The 14,821-nt window shown below is 42.9% G+C and overlaps 1 protein-coding gene across 4 annotated transcripts in view; it reads right to left on the bottom strand.

Annotated features, from left to right (window-relative positions):
- SMARCD3 (SWI/SNF related BAF chromatin remodeling complex subunit D3) overlaps nt 1-14,821 on the bottom strand; it is a 115,539-nt gene that overhangs the window by 98,520 nt on the left and 2,198 nt on the right. For all 4 annotated transcript variants that reach the window (XM_075144501.1, XM_075144500.1, XM_075144502.1 and 1 more), the window contains exon 2: nt 12,852-13,045. The gene's annotated coding sequence lies outside the window, so the exon portion shown is untranslated. The remainder of the gene's footprint in view (nt 1-12,851; nt 13,046-14,821) is intronic.

The following is a 14,821-nucleotide window of genomic DNA, read 5'->3' as shown; positions in this document are numbered from 1 at the left end:
CCTGTAACATTTTGAATAAAATACTCAACCTTCCACAAAAATCAATACAGCACATACTTCATATATGTCAAAAGAGAGCAAATCCTAAATAATAACAGCTGCATGAAGAATCATCATGAGATAGGACCTATTGTCTGCTTAACATCTTGTAATATATTTGTCAGTGATTCAGGAGAAAGTATGAAATGGAAATAAATACTAATTAAGCTTGCGTAAATCACAAGGAGACAGGACAAGCCATTTATACTCATCCAAGTAATTTGGTGAACTGCGAACAAAAAACTATATACAAATAACTCTGCATTCAGAGAGCCTGAAAGAGTAGGCAGGCCACTTGTTGAATGGGATATATGCTCTTGGGAAGCAAGAAACCTAAAACCGTCTTCAGAAACAATGGAAGAAATAATGCACATAAACTGTCCACGCAAAGCAAGAACTAAAGTGGGTGCATGACCCGGGGACAATCTGGTACAAGCAGCTGATGCATACCACTGCAGCAGCAAGGTCATCCTGGTACCCTGAAACAGCCATGAAGAACAAAGCCAAAACACAGGTGTAAGGGGTAAAACAGGACGAAGGGAAATAGCAACAGAAACTTTAGAAAAAATAGAGTCAGTACAAAACATGAAGATGCGGAGAAAAGCACAGTAAAACCAGATAACAAAAAGGGATCAAGGAAGGATTTAAAGATGTATAGAAAGTATTTAATAGAAAGTAACGTAGGAGGCCCACAAAGAAGGTGCAAGGAAGTTATGGGGACAAGAAAGAAGTTAAGATGGAGCACAGATCTGGCAAAACAAAAAAAAAACCAACCAAAAAAAAAATCTATGACAGCACTGTCAGTGACTACGGAGAAGGGAAAAGAGCTGCAGAACAGAGAGTTAAGAGACAAGTTGTATTAGATACCAATGCTATGTGATGGGGTGAGAGGATATACGGTCAGACTCTCCTATGGCCTCTGCCATATACCACGCAAGAGCTTCCTAGGAGCTATTCCCCCGCCGAATGGCAGAATGCAGTAGAGAAACTGTGGGGCAGCAACAGCCACTCAGGGAAGACGCGTGTCCACACGAGTGTTGTCCACGCAGGCTCAGGATTCAAACAAGGAGCCACTGAGGATGTTTGGCTGAGCAGAAGGAGTGAGAGATGGACGTACAGCCCAGGCATGGTCCCTTCGTCAGCGTGCTGCTCAAGACCTAGCTAAGCCAGCACAACCAAGTAGCTGCTGCCAGTTTTGCTGAAGCATCACCATCCATTCTATTCATACCTGGAAAGTTGGGAAAATTCCACAATAACCCACAGGTGCTTGAAGGAACTAGACTGAAAGCCTGAAAATAAGAAGTGACCTGAAGCACTTACAGAGAAAATAATTCATATTTGCATGTGAAGTATTCAAATATTTCATAATATAACCATAACCATAAGATTATTACCCACCTTAACTTGTAATACTTTTATTGAGGGATTAGATGTCTTTCGTAAAGACTATGTGTAATATTAATGTGCGTTCTAATTTGCATAACAGTATTTCTCTCCACAATTGCAAGTTCTGGTACCATGACAATAAAAAAAGTGAGGATCTCCAAAAGCCAAGTTCTCAGGTCAAGTCAGGTTCCTCCCACCCAGCCACCACATACAGCTCCATTCCTGAAGACAAAAAATTCTCCCCAAACAAACTGAAACCACTTCCCACCATTTCCTTTTCCTACATTTTTTTTCCCAACAGGACCAAGAGTAGGTGGCAGGCAGGTAAATAGAGGTTAAGTTGACCTGAATAAAGAAAGCTCTCCGTATTTACAGCTCTTTTCCCCAACACTTTTTGCATACTCTGAAGCTGGCTGTTTTTCGTTTCATAATCTGCATTTCATCTCAAAACGTTTTCAAGGCACTGCTTCCCAGCCCACCACTCCTCTGCCTTTTGACTCTTCCTTAAGCTGAGTGCTTCAACATGCACTCAGATGTTTTTACTGTACTGATGCAAAGAAGTATTTAGCTCTCAGCTATGGCAAGAAGCAGTGGTGCACAGGAACAACATTCTGTGCAGTAGAAACAGAGCACAGGAGAGTCCAAATGGGATGTGTGGAATAGGCCTCCGCAGAGCAGTTCAAGGAGGGAAAGCAGAGGAAAGAGAAGACAAGAAGAGTCGTATGTGACGGTGCAATCTAAACAGCAAGTAAGCCATGAGAGTAGCATTAAGTGCAGATAGATCCTTGCTAAAATATTTGAGAATTTCACACTCTCTTCATCTGAATTGGGCAATAGATTTCAGAGGGTTTCATTTTAATTTTCTCTTTTAAGTAGTGTTTTTGTTCGGTACTTGCTAGGTTTGTTTTTCACATTAGAAGTGAAGGGACTCTGCTATGCACAACACTCACCACATAGCAGCATAACTCTCCTATTAAGCTTTTCTCTCAATTCTGTAAATCCAGAATGGGAACTCTCTCATCCCGTATCACCCAGGCCTACTGGATGGTATAATCCCAGAAATCTGGGTTCTGCTTCTCTCCAAGGCACCTTCATCCCTGCATGAAACTCAAGGAAAACCCTAAACTTACCACCTGCTTCCAGGGACCCCATCTATCCACATCATGCAGAACACCCACTACGTGACTTCCTGAGAGAAACATAATTAGGCTTGGTTTACTTCCTTTTGGTGAAAATTGATTTTCAAGAAAAGTTCTCCTATCTTCACTTTTCTTCCCATCCAAAGTACATTCTATAAATAGAAACAAAGTATTTTTATATTAAATTTTAAATCAGTACAAAAGACTTGTATAGGTATGGGAAGCCTATATAGTTCAGAGGGCTAATACATGAAAGAAACAACAAAATCAAAGATGGGGAAGGGAGTTTCAGCTAAACTATTTAACCTCTTTTTTTTTTTTCCCCTTAAAGTTGCTTAACAACAATGACTGACATCTGGAATAAAAGACATTTATTATCCTCAGACTTTTAACAAAGACTGTGGAAAAATTCACATTTCTGACACCATCAGATCTCAGACCAAAGGTCCACTTAGCCAACAGTTAGTACCAGATGCTCAAAGACTATAAGAAATAAAATTTAAAAAAAATTTTTTTTTACAGCTATATCAGGTACTCTAATAAACATACTCCTGTATATTAAAACATTTTTTACTCTATGAGTAGAGCACCATAGCCACAATACTATTATTGCAAAAAACAAGACATGCATATTCCTCTTGTATGACCTTCCAGTTTCCAACAGCCATGGTTTACTAACATCCTGAGCCTGGGCTACTGTGTTTAATAGCCAGCAACGGACTTGCCCAATACCTGTGTTTGAACCCATCTATACTGTAGGCAGCTGAAACATCTTGTAGTAATAAATGCTACAATCTAATTTGGCATGAGCTGAAAAAAAAAACCCAAACCCCTTTGTGTTTGTTTTAAGCCTGTTGCCTGGCAATTTCATCACATGTCCATATGTTCTATGAATAGTAACTTGCCTTTCCTCCGTGATGACTGATGATCTCTAGCACAGTTATCTTCGTCTATCATTTTTCTAAAGAATTCTCACATACCTCCTCTGATGGAGATCTCGCCACCTCTCACTATCCTTATCACTTTTTCTAGAATTCTTCTAGTTCTACTAGTCACTGCGTCTTAAGGGATATAGAACTGCATTCACTCTTCGGGACATAGGTGAACCATGGATTTATACAATATTATAACAACAACTTCAGTTTTGTTATTTCTTTTCTTGTAATATCTAACATCGAAATTTCCATTTTAATCACTGTTAAGCTCACGTTTGCAGAGAACTATCTATAAAGATGCTAAAGATTTCTTTCCTGAGCCAAAAGAGATAATTTTGACAATAATGTGGCTACATTGGTAGGCTTATTTTCTCTACACACTTCACGCATTAATTCCTCAACCTCAAATTTATTCTGCCGTATTATCGTCCAGTTTTGAAACACTCTTCCCCAATCTTAAGAGACAGGTTTAGGTTCTACTGCACTGAATAATCTCACATTATTGGCTGATTTTGTTGCTTCATTATTTACTTCCTTAGAAATCATTCATCATACACTGAACACCAATGGGGAACCAAAAAGGCACTCCTTCCATTACAGAAACTGAACATTTATTCATCCTTCTGCAACCACCACCTCCAGCAGCTCCGGGGCCCAGGGATTCCCCTCGTTCAGGTTAGTCCTCTCCAAAGCTATGCCTGTAGTTTCTTAATGGCTCGTCGATTAGTGAAAGTATACTTTGGTCTTTGTCTCCACTATCCCTTGACTAGCAGGTTTATGTCTCTGTGTGTTTTTCTTTAGCACTTCCCCCATTTACTTATTATCCCCTCTGCACTGAAAACGTCCTTGACTGCCTAAACTTAATGAAGAAGAGTGTACTCTCACCTTCCACGTACCCTTACATTTCCTCATGAAGTTCAGCAAAGGGAAGTACAAAGTCCTGCACGTGGGGAGGAACAACCCCAGGCACTGGCTGGGGCCACCCAGTCGGAAAGCAGCTTGTCTGAAAAGGACGTAAGGGTCCTGGTGGACACCAAGTTGCACAGGAGCCAGCAGCGTGCCCTTGCTGCAAAGAAGGCGCATGGTATCCTGGGCTGCATGAGGCAAAGTATTGCCAGCAGGTCGAGGGAGGTGATCCTTCTCCTCTGCTCAGCACTGGTGAGGCCCCAGCTGGAGTGCTTGTCCAGTACAAGAGAGACACGGACATACTGGAGAGTCCAACGAAGGGCCACAAAGATGAGGAAGTGACTAGAGCATCTCTCCTACGAGGAAAGGCCAAGAGAGCTGGGATTGTTTAGCCTGGAGAAGAGAAGACTCGGAGGGGATCTTATCAACGTATATAAATACCTGAAGGGAGAGTGCAAAGAGGATGGAGCCAGGCTTTTTTCAGTGGTGACCAGCGACAGGACCAGAGGCAATGGGCACCAACTGAAACACAGGAGGTTCCCTTGGCACATCAGCAAACACTATTTTACAGCGAGGGTGACTGAGCACTAGAATAGGTTGCCCAGACAGGTTGTGGAGTCTCCCACCTTGGAGACATGCAAAGGCTGTCTGGACATGGTCCTGGGCAACCAGCTCTGCATGAGCGGGGGAGGTGAACATGATGACCTCCAGAGGTCCCTTCCAACTCAACCATTCTGTGATTTCCTACTTTTCCTTACTGCTTATGAGGAATTTTCCTTATTGACTATATACTTCCCTTATTAGCTTTAACATTCTTTGGAAACTTGCTCAAAGCATTTCAAAACAATTAAGTACAATATTCTGACAGGCCCACTCTTATTCACATGACCCGTCAAAGAATTCTAATCCTAATAAAATAGAGGCACAATAGATAATAGAATAGGAACATAATAGACTCCTGGGGCACCATCTGCCTCCACAGAAGACTTGCTGACTCCTTATCTGCAATGGCATGCTTAGACACCAGTCTTGTGAGCAAAAGACAGGACTCCACTAATTACAATTTCATGTGCAATTTACATTGTTAAATATACTAACAGATGAGGATGGCTGCGGCAGAAGCATTCACTCAGAAAATAAAATTTGAAGGAGTTATGAAGAGCCTAACAGAAGATATTACAGAACACTATATCAGTCAGTAGTTCTCTCATGCCTTTATCATACTGCAGCCAGTGCTGGTCACATCTCTAAAAAGTATACAGCAGAATTAATAAAGGTACAGATATGGAAAGACTAGGTACAAAATAATTCTCTTATGAAGAGGAACTGAAAAAGAGTGCTTGTTCATATTGCAGGGGAGGGGGGGAAATGTATAGAGTTAAGACTAGCACTGAGACAAAACTAAGAGCACGTGATCTTGTAACAGAAGAACTAGAGGACCACCAACAAAACCAGAGGGCAACAAACTCAGAATCAACAAAAGCTTTTTCATGCAAAACAGTTAGCCTTGGGCACTAACCGGCATAGGACTTGCCCAAGAGACCCTGAAGATGTGGAAAGGGGTCAGCTAGGTAAGGAGCATCTAGTTTTCTTGACCTTGCGAGCCACACAGGAAAATCTTTACATGTCAAATGGCCACAAGACACATACCACCATATACTTCAGAGGATGGCAGAGAGGAGACGTAGCAGATGGTCCACAGAAAAGTTATGACAGCAGATGTCTCACATGTTCCATCACACTGCCTTGGGCCCTAGCTGGTCTATGCATAACACTGGATCCCAGGGAGACCTAGTGATGGTGTTCTTGGCAGTCCCCGCTGGTTTACTTCCTTACAAAGATGTATCTGGACTACCAAGCACAAAAATGGCACCAGAATTACTTACAAACCATATACAGATACCCTTGGACTAGCCACTTCCATTCATACAAGAATATCCAGAGCTGTAATGTTAAGTATTAAGAGAACAATGAGAAAGTTTGTAAAGAACAAAGCCCATACAACAAAAGCCAGGCTCCAGGGGCAACTAACAGGATCCTTCTGTGAGGGGCAGCTTATTGCCTAGCATTAATCATGAGGGATTTGAAAGACCATTCTAGAGAGATGGCTGGGTATTATTAGATTCTTTTTTCTGATTACAAATAAGCACTATGAAATATCAATAATATCCCCAGTTTGCTGGCACAAATTAAACAGTAAATATAGTTAAAAGTGAAGGTACCTTTACAGGGAGCGTTAGTAACTAGTCAGACAACATTCAACATTGCAATTCAACATATGGAAATTAATACAAAGGCACCTCTAATGAACTGGAGCGCAGGAGAGAACTGTTGGATCAAGCCATTTTCTTAAGATGGATCCATTCAAAGTCTGTGTTTAAAGGCAAGGAACGATCTAAGAACAAAGAATTAAAAACATCCCCCTAAAGCAGGAGACTGTGTCTGGAAAAGTGGAAAATCTGAAAAGGAAGTAGGGGCCACAGTGGGAAAACAACTCAAAATGAATTGCCACACTGTGGCAAAGAGAGCCAAAGGAACCCTTGGATTTATGAAGAGGAGGAAGCAAGGATAGGAGGACGATTTTCTCCATATACTTCAATCACTAGAGAAGTCCACGTTGGGACACTGAATAAAGTAGTGCCAAGTATAATCCAGAAGTCTGAAAAATGTTGTCCATGAAAGATTTAAATAATGCAAAATGTTTAATGAACTAAACATAAAGTTGAGAGATGAACATGATGATGATGTTTAAGTACATTCAGTGCAAGTACAAATATTCACAAAATCCCAAGTGATAAAAAGCTTTTAAATTAAATAGAAAAAAAGACAGAACAAGAGCCAGTGGACAAAAGCTGACATCAAACTATGCCACGAATCATTACCACGCAGCGCATGCCAGTTAGGAGCGGGGCGGGGGGCGGGAATCACACTCCTAACAGACAGTTACAATGACACTACCCTACACAAGCACAGCTGACACTGCTATAACCTTCACCCCTTGCCTTCAGGATAGTCTCGCCATCACAAACAAGATATTTCCAGAATCAAAGTAGAGGGGCTAGCATGGCCATTAGGGGATCTTCAAATCCTTCCTTGCCCCAAGTCAGTATTGACCTGTCAAAACTCTTCTTAACAGGTATTTGTCCAAGTTCTTAAACCCTCCACTGACAGAGGCTCTACAGGCAGTATATTCCATTTAATTTACAGTAGCTAACCAAACTGCAGCTTGTCTTTCTGGAAGCTGTAAGGCTCACAGTAAGGACAAATGGAAGTCCATTAGTGCTCAGTAAAATACAGGTGTCAGGTGATACAAGTGTCTCTTTTAGACATAAGATCCACTAATCTGTAAACAACCATGATCATGCAGATCAACACCTGGCTTCATGGCTGCTGTTGACGCCAGGGCTTTGGCTTCTACGATCGCGGAATGTTCTTTGAGGAATACAGATTACTGGGGAGAGATAGGATTCACCATCAGCCAGCTCCCTCAGGACCCTGGCATGCATTTCACCAGGTCCTATGGACTTGTGTGTGTTCAGGTTCCTCAGATGGTCTAGAACCTGATCTTCTCCTACGATGGGTGGGACTTCATTCCTCCAGTCCCTGCCTTGAGATTCAGGGACTTCAGAGATTTGGGAAGAGCAACTGCCAGGGAAAACTGAGGGGGAAAAAAGTTGTTGAGTACTTCAGCCTTCTCCATGTCAGTTGTCACCAAATTCCACGTCTCATTTACTGAGGGGTACAATTTTTTTTGTCTTCCTTGTCTCACCAGCATACTTGTAGAAGCCCTTCTACAGGTCCCTTCTTCACACCCCTTCCAAATTTAGTTCCAGTTGTGCCTCAGCTTTCCTGATCCCATCCCTACACTCCTGGGCAGTATCCCCGTATTCCTCCCAGGATGCATGTTCCTGTTTCCACTGCCTATGCATTTCCCTCTTGTGTTTCAGTTTGAGCAGGAGGTCCTTACTCAGCCGTGCTGGTTTCCCACCTTCCTCGCCTGACTTCTTGAACATGGGAATCGATAGTTCTGGTGCTCTAGGCAAAACGTCTTTAAATAGTTGCCAGCTCAATGTCCAAATGGAGATCAGTATCACGCGGTGTCCCTGAGGAGTCCATACTGGGACTGTGACTGTGCAGGATCTTCATTAATGACATAGATAGTGGGATTGCGTGCACCCTCAGCACGTTTGCAGATGACATCAAGCCGAGTGGTGCAGTTGATGATAGGCTAGAGAGGGGGGATGGCATCCAGGGGGACCCTGACAGGCTGGAGGAGTGGGCCCATGTGAACCTCATGAAGTTCAACAAGGCCAAGTGCAAGGTCCTGCACCTGGGTCAGGCCAATCACCGGTACCAGCACAGGCTGGGGGATGGATGGATTGAGAGCAGCCCTGCCGAGAAGGACTTGGGGGTATCGGTAGATGAAAAGCTGGACATGAGCCGGCAATGTGCGCTCGCAGCCCAGAAAGCCAATCGTATCCTGGCCTGCATCAAAAGAAGTGTAACCAGCAGGTTGAGGGAGGGGATTCTTCCTCTCTACTCTACTCTCCTGAGACCTGGATCCAGCTCTGCAGTCCACAGTATAAGAAAGACATGGACCTGTTAGAGCAGGTCCAGAGGAGGACCATGAAAATTATCAGAGGGCTGTAACACCTCTCCTATGAAGAAAAGATGAGAGAGTTGGGGTTGTTCAGCCTGGAGAAGAGAAGGCTCCGGGGAGACCTTACTGTGGCCTTTCAATTCTTAAAGGGGTCTTATGAGAAAGATGGGGACAGACTTTTTACCAAGGCCTGTAGCGACAGGTCAAGGGGCGATGCTTTTAAACTGAAAGATGGTAGGTTTAGATTGGACATAAGGAAGACATTTTTAACGATGAGGGTGGTGAGACACTGGAACAGGACTAGATGATCTTTGAAGGTCCCTTCCAACCCAAACCATTCTATCAGTCTATGAACCAGACACTGAATGCGCTTTGTACCTTCTCCTGCAGCTACTCGTATTGGCCACTGTCCATATAGAGTCTGATCACCATACCAGCCAGCTCAGTTACTATGTGGTTATCCCTATGATCTCAAAGAAGAAAAAACAATAAAAAACCTTAAGTAACCTTGCAGTATGTCCTTTCTCTACCATGGAAATGGAAAGCTTTAAAAAATTATCTACAAGTAACATTTAGAAATCATTCCTCACTGACCTAACAGCTGCAAACACAGCTCTTGCTCTCCATCTAGACATCACCTTTTAACTGTAAATTCTGCAGTTGCCATGAATCATGCATATTTTGCCAGGGGAAAATGACTGCTTTAAATCTTTAAAAATAATTAATTTATAAATTTTGAATGTTATGCCTTGTTAGGCCTTGCAATTTCACCAAATGAAGTCCAATTTCTTTCACATCATCAAAAGCACATTTGCAAATCAAAGGCCACATGCTTATCCAAAGTTAAGTTTATATGATTTCCCACTTCAGTGCAAAGCTGTGCCTATAAATTTAAAAATATATGATTGGTAAATTGTATTTTCTTCTCTGCAGTTTAGGATCTTGAAAGGAGTGGACTGCCTTTAAACAAATTATTTTTAAAATTAATTCACAGGCAGAGAATAAGCGTGCCAAATTTCAGGGTAATAAGTAAAAGATATAATGTTGATTAGAGTCTGAAACTGACATTCTTGGAGCAGGCAAATTCCTCAGTCTAGCTAAGGGCTTCAATTAAGACATGGTGATAGTTATACTCAAAGAGAAACACTTCTATCCCTAGCTTTGGGCAACTACCATAGACAAACACAGACATCATCATTATGATAACAGTACAAAATAGTAAAGGCTATTGGACTATCAAAGGCCATAAAGGAAAGGACAGGAAGTTTGTCACTCAAACACTGGAACCAATGAATAGAGTTTTTTAAAAAAACGGAAGGAAGATCAAAACAGCTTTCCATAAAATTCATGGGACCCTTGTCCAGCACTGAGGTGCTGGTGCTATCAATACATCCAGGTACAAGAATGACCATATCACTGTTACTTTCATGTTTACTCAGTCAGTATCAGAAACATTTGACAAGAGCATCTCAGGCTGTCAATTCACAAAAACCAGGCATACCTCACCTGATGACCTCTGAGTAACATTTCCTGAACAAGACCTACTAGCCACTGCATGCATTATGAAAGCCTTATGGAGAACACAGCAATAACTCTGTGAGCTAGAAGAAAAAGCATGCAAGTTGTCGTTGTTTGCTTGTTTCTATGCACTTAGGACACTTCTGTATAAATGAAAAACCTGGATAACTCCTGTGGTATAATATCAGAACTCTTAATCCTTTACATTTTAAATTAAGAACCATTCAATTCCTCCAAGTGCACTTTTCCAGAAAAGCTAAGTTCCTGGAATGCTATTCAATTTAAGAGGTGACCAGCAAATTCCAGGTGTTAGCCAAGCACTCTGTTTGGAAACCACTGTGGCAATACCGCACTGGAAGAGGAGTGAGCTCCAAGAGATTAAGAGTACTGAAGATTAAAATCAACACCTTACCTTTCATCAAGAAGCTAAAGGAGTTTTAATACATAAGCTCTTCTGATTTCAGCGAGGGTTGTGGACTCGCTGCAGGAATATACATTAGCAGGTATATTCTGCATTAACTTTAACATCAATGGGTTCTTAACAAGTTAGTCAGCATAGACAACATGGCGTGTTGTTACAGGAACACAAAGAAATGGAGTGGGGTGTCAGAACTGAAAAGGAAAGAAACTTTCCTAGATGTCAACTAGAAAAAGCCTGTTGCCACATTTGCTGCCTGGCATTCAGTGGTCATCTTGAACCCAACACCATCCATAAGTGCAAACACAAGTAAAAAATCACAGAAGCGTTTCCTGCTTAGCAGGTTGTTATTCTCATTGTCTTTACTTCCAACTTCTTTTGCCAAGCACGTGCAGTCACCCCCTTTTTGTTTGGTCTCTCCCTCTGCCAAATAGCTCTCATCCATACCTCACTCTTCTATCATATGGAACCTGAACGAGGAGAACTACCAAACTGCCCGTCTAAAAGACATACCTTTACTCAGCAACAGCTGCAAGTTGGATACAGGTACCCACTACCTTTAGGAACATGCCAGAGTGAATGGTCCTATAGTCCTCCCTGGACTCAGAATCCACAAGAACATTCAATTGAACAGAAAGGGACAGAATAGTGACGGAAAACATAATCACAGAAAAGTCAATCACAGCCAACTGGAACAACTCCTTCCAATGAGGATAACTTAACATTAAAACAGCAGACCTAAGAATTTGGGGGATTTTCTAACATTGTTTACTCCAAACTGCTGACTCCATAATTAGATGACTGCAAAAACTTAAAAGGTATGCTGAAGAAAAAAAAAAGATTCAGCATTTGCCTCATTTTCCTATTCCTTTTTCACGTATCTATTACTAGACAGAGACAGGATACTTTGGCCTGACTCAGCGCAACACAGTTCTTAAATTCATGTAAGTTATGATTGGTAGACTAGTACTGGTATCTCTCTGTAACAGACTTTCCTCAGCTCAGCCAGGAGCAAAAAGCCAGAGGTAGCAGGCACTGGGCAAAGTTCTTAACTGTGCTGCAGCAATATGGTTGTTAAAAGGTCAAATCAGATGACAATAAAAGTCTAATGTGTCTTAAATAAAAAAAGTTATAACCTAGGCTATTTGTTTCCAATGCAAAATAGAATGCATTTTTCTACCAGGCAATTTACGCTACCAGTGAAGTGACCCACGCAGGCTGTAAAAGGTGAAAAAGCACTCATCCAGTTGTGGGAAAAACAAAGTCCCTTACAAGCATACTGTGTACTGACTGGGAAAAAAGAGAGATGGACACAGGCGGATATTCACCAGTGGAAGCAACAAGAAGAATGGAACTAATGGTAGAAAATAAAGACCTGAGTGGCAGATTTGAGTACCTTATCATGGAGATGACCAATGCATATCCAACAACAGCAGGTACTGGAGAAATCTACCAGGTGGGAAGAGCTAACCATGCTAATTCAAACCGGCTGTGAGAAGCATGGTAACCCTACAAATCAATAACCATCTGAAAAGAACTAATCACATTTACTTGTAGCTCATGGAGTAATGAGTTACCACAAAGAATACCTGCTACTACTACTCCTCTTCATTCCTTCCTCTATTAGGCCTGCTCTTAGCAACTGCATTCTCTAACGTTATTCACTCTGAGCCAGTCTAGTCTGCCTAATCAGCACCCTCCCTGCCAGCACTAGCAGAAACTACCACAGAAGTAGTTGGCTAGTAAAAGGACCAGGTTAGGTCAATAGCAGCAAGCAGGCAGTTCAGGACTTACTTCACAAAATAACATTTCCCGTATGTCCAAAGGCAAACATTTTCCAGTCCCAATACAAGTCACAGACACATTCTTCCCACCTAGAACAGGTCATTTTTCAAAGGGCTAAAACCTACCTGTACCAGACTAGGTAGCTGATGAACACAGGGAGTCACATGTGTATAGACCAAGAGGAAGCAGGAAACTTATCCAACAAGATGGGGCTGGAGACCAGATATTATGTCATGATGAATTAGCAGCAGATATTCTCATTGTCCTGAAGCAGGAACAGCTCTAAGACAGGAGGCCGAGGATGCATTTGGATCCAGCTCTGAAAAAAGAAAGCACACACTGAGTGAGAGGGAAGTAACATACAATATAAATAAAATTTCCTAGAACAGCACCAACCCATGTGACACTTCATAAGCAGCACAACTGGAAAAAAAAGAGGGAAAAAGCAAGAAAGAAAAGATGCAACTGACATAGTGATTAGGGACTTCTCCGCAGACAACTGCACACAGATGCACGTCCCTGTTGCCAGGACAGTACTTTTGCCCAGGCGCTAGGCCATCCTTACAGGTTGTTCAGCTTACAGACAGGAGCCAGCTTGTGTTTGGGGAGACTGGAGAAAACATGAAGAAAGTACAACACTTCCCTATAACCTGTCAACATATTAAGGCATGCTCTAATAAGAACCATAGGCTGGTTAAGATCAGAAGGGATCCCTGGAATTTGCCTGGCCTAACCAAGAAGCAAGGGTATCTTCTTACACATATGTTCTCAGTTATGCTTCTGCCATCAGACATCTCTGGTAACCCTTGGGAATGCAGGCCAGTTCAGAAACTGTAACCACTGAGCTTGCCTTCATTCTTAAAAAATCAAATCCTTAAAAGCTATCAGAATACTCTAGCATTTCAGCAGGCATTGTTAGCTGCCCTGGTAGGATGGTGAGAGTGGGGCAGACTGGGAGAACTAATGATTTAGGGTATAGTTAGGCAGCTTCGGTGTCTGCATATTCATGATAGGTCCCAGAGAAGATGAGCCCAGGTAAGAAGGAAAAGGGAGCTGCTCCTTGGGAAGAGCTGAGCCAACTGCACCTGTGTATACAAAGCACTGCTTCTTCTGACAGCTCTCTACTGTAGTTCATGAAGAAAAGCAGCATTACAGCAGAACAGGTGTGAACACCAACACTCACGGCATTCACGGGTGGAAGCTCATACCCGGTCATGCAGTTAGAAGCAACTGCTCAAAGAATAGATAGGCAAGAAAGGGAAATACGAGCATCACAGTGCCAGCCTAGGCAGTGCTGGTCAGCACAAGAGCAGACAACTCCATTAGGGACAGTAACACGGCTCTCGGTCCAGCAGGGTCAAAACACGGGAGGAACAAAGGGCAGAAAGATCATCACGGTGAATGGTGCTGAAACAGAGCTGAAGTCAAGGAAGGATAGAGTCCGGGAAAGCAGTGGCTGAGGCAGAACACAGCAGTGCAAGTGAGAAGGGCTGGGCCGGGAGAGTGCATGAGATACAGAAAGGAACATCACTGCAGCACCGCGGAAAAGGGGGCAACCAAAGGCTGGCAATGTTGGGAATCTCACCCTCGCCCTGCCTTAGGGGCAAGGCCAGGCTGGGAGTTTCCTCCTCACAGACAGAGGGCAGGGGATTCTGCCAGGGAAGAAGGGCTGGTTTCTCATGGTGGTGTCCCCATGGTAAACAGTAGGTTGTTGACTGCTCCTGAGGCAGCACCAAGGAACTGGTTATTTTCAGAAGCTGCAGGACTCCCCTGGATGGGCAGCAGTATGATGCCAGTCTCTCCAAGGGCAGCGCTGACAGCACTAGGCAAGGATACTGCACAAACACATCCCCAGATCATGCTAACCGGCGAGTGACCCTGCTTTCTCCTCACTCCCTCATTTAATTTCTATCTCAGTCTTTCCCAGCAGAAACTTGCACACAGGGTCCCTCCATAGGCCATGCTGAGAGAGGAGAGGGAGGAGAGTTCAAGCCCCAGGGAACAGGAGGCAGGGAGGGAGCAGCAATCTCCAGCAGCAAGCTCGTGGCGCCAAAGTGAAATGGTTTGCCTGTGTGGGAAGTCAAGATCTTCTGGA

Source organism: Calonectris borealis, chromosome 2 (assembly GCF_964195595.1).
Source record: "Calonectris borealis chromosome 2, bCalBor7.hap1.2, whole genome shotgun sequence".
Lineage (NCBI taxonomy): Eukaryota > Metazoa > Chordata > Aves > Procellariiformes > Procellariidae > Calonectris > Calonectris borealis.
The sequence above is the reverse complement of the archived record's forward strand: the minus strand, read 5'-3'. Positions and strand labels throughout refer to the sequence as shown.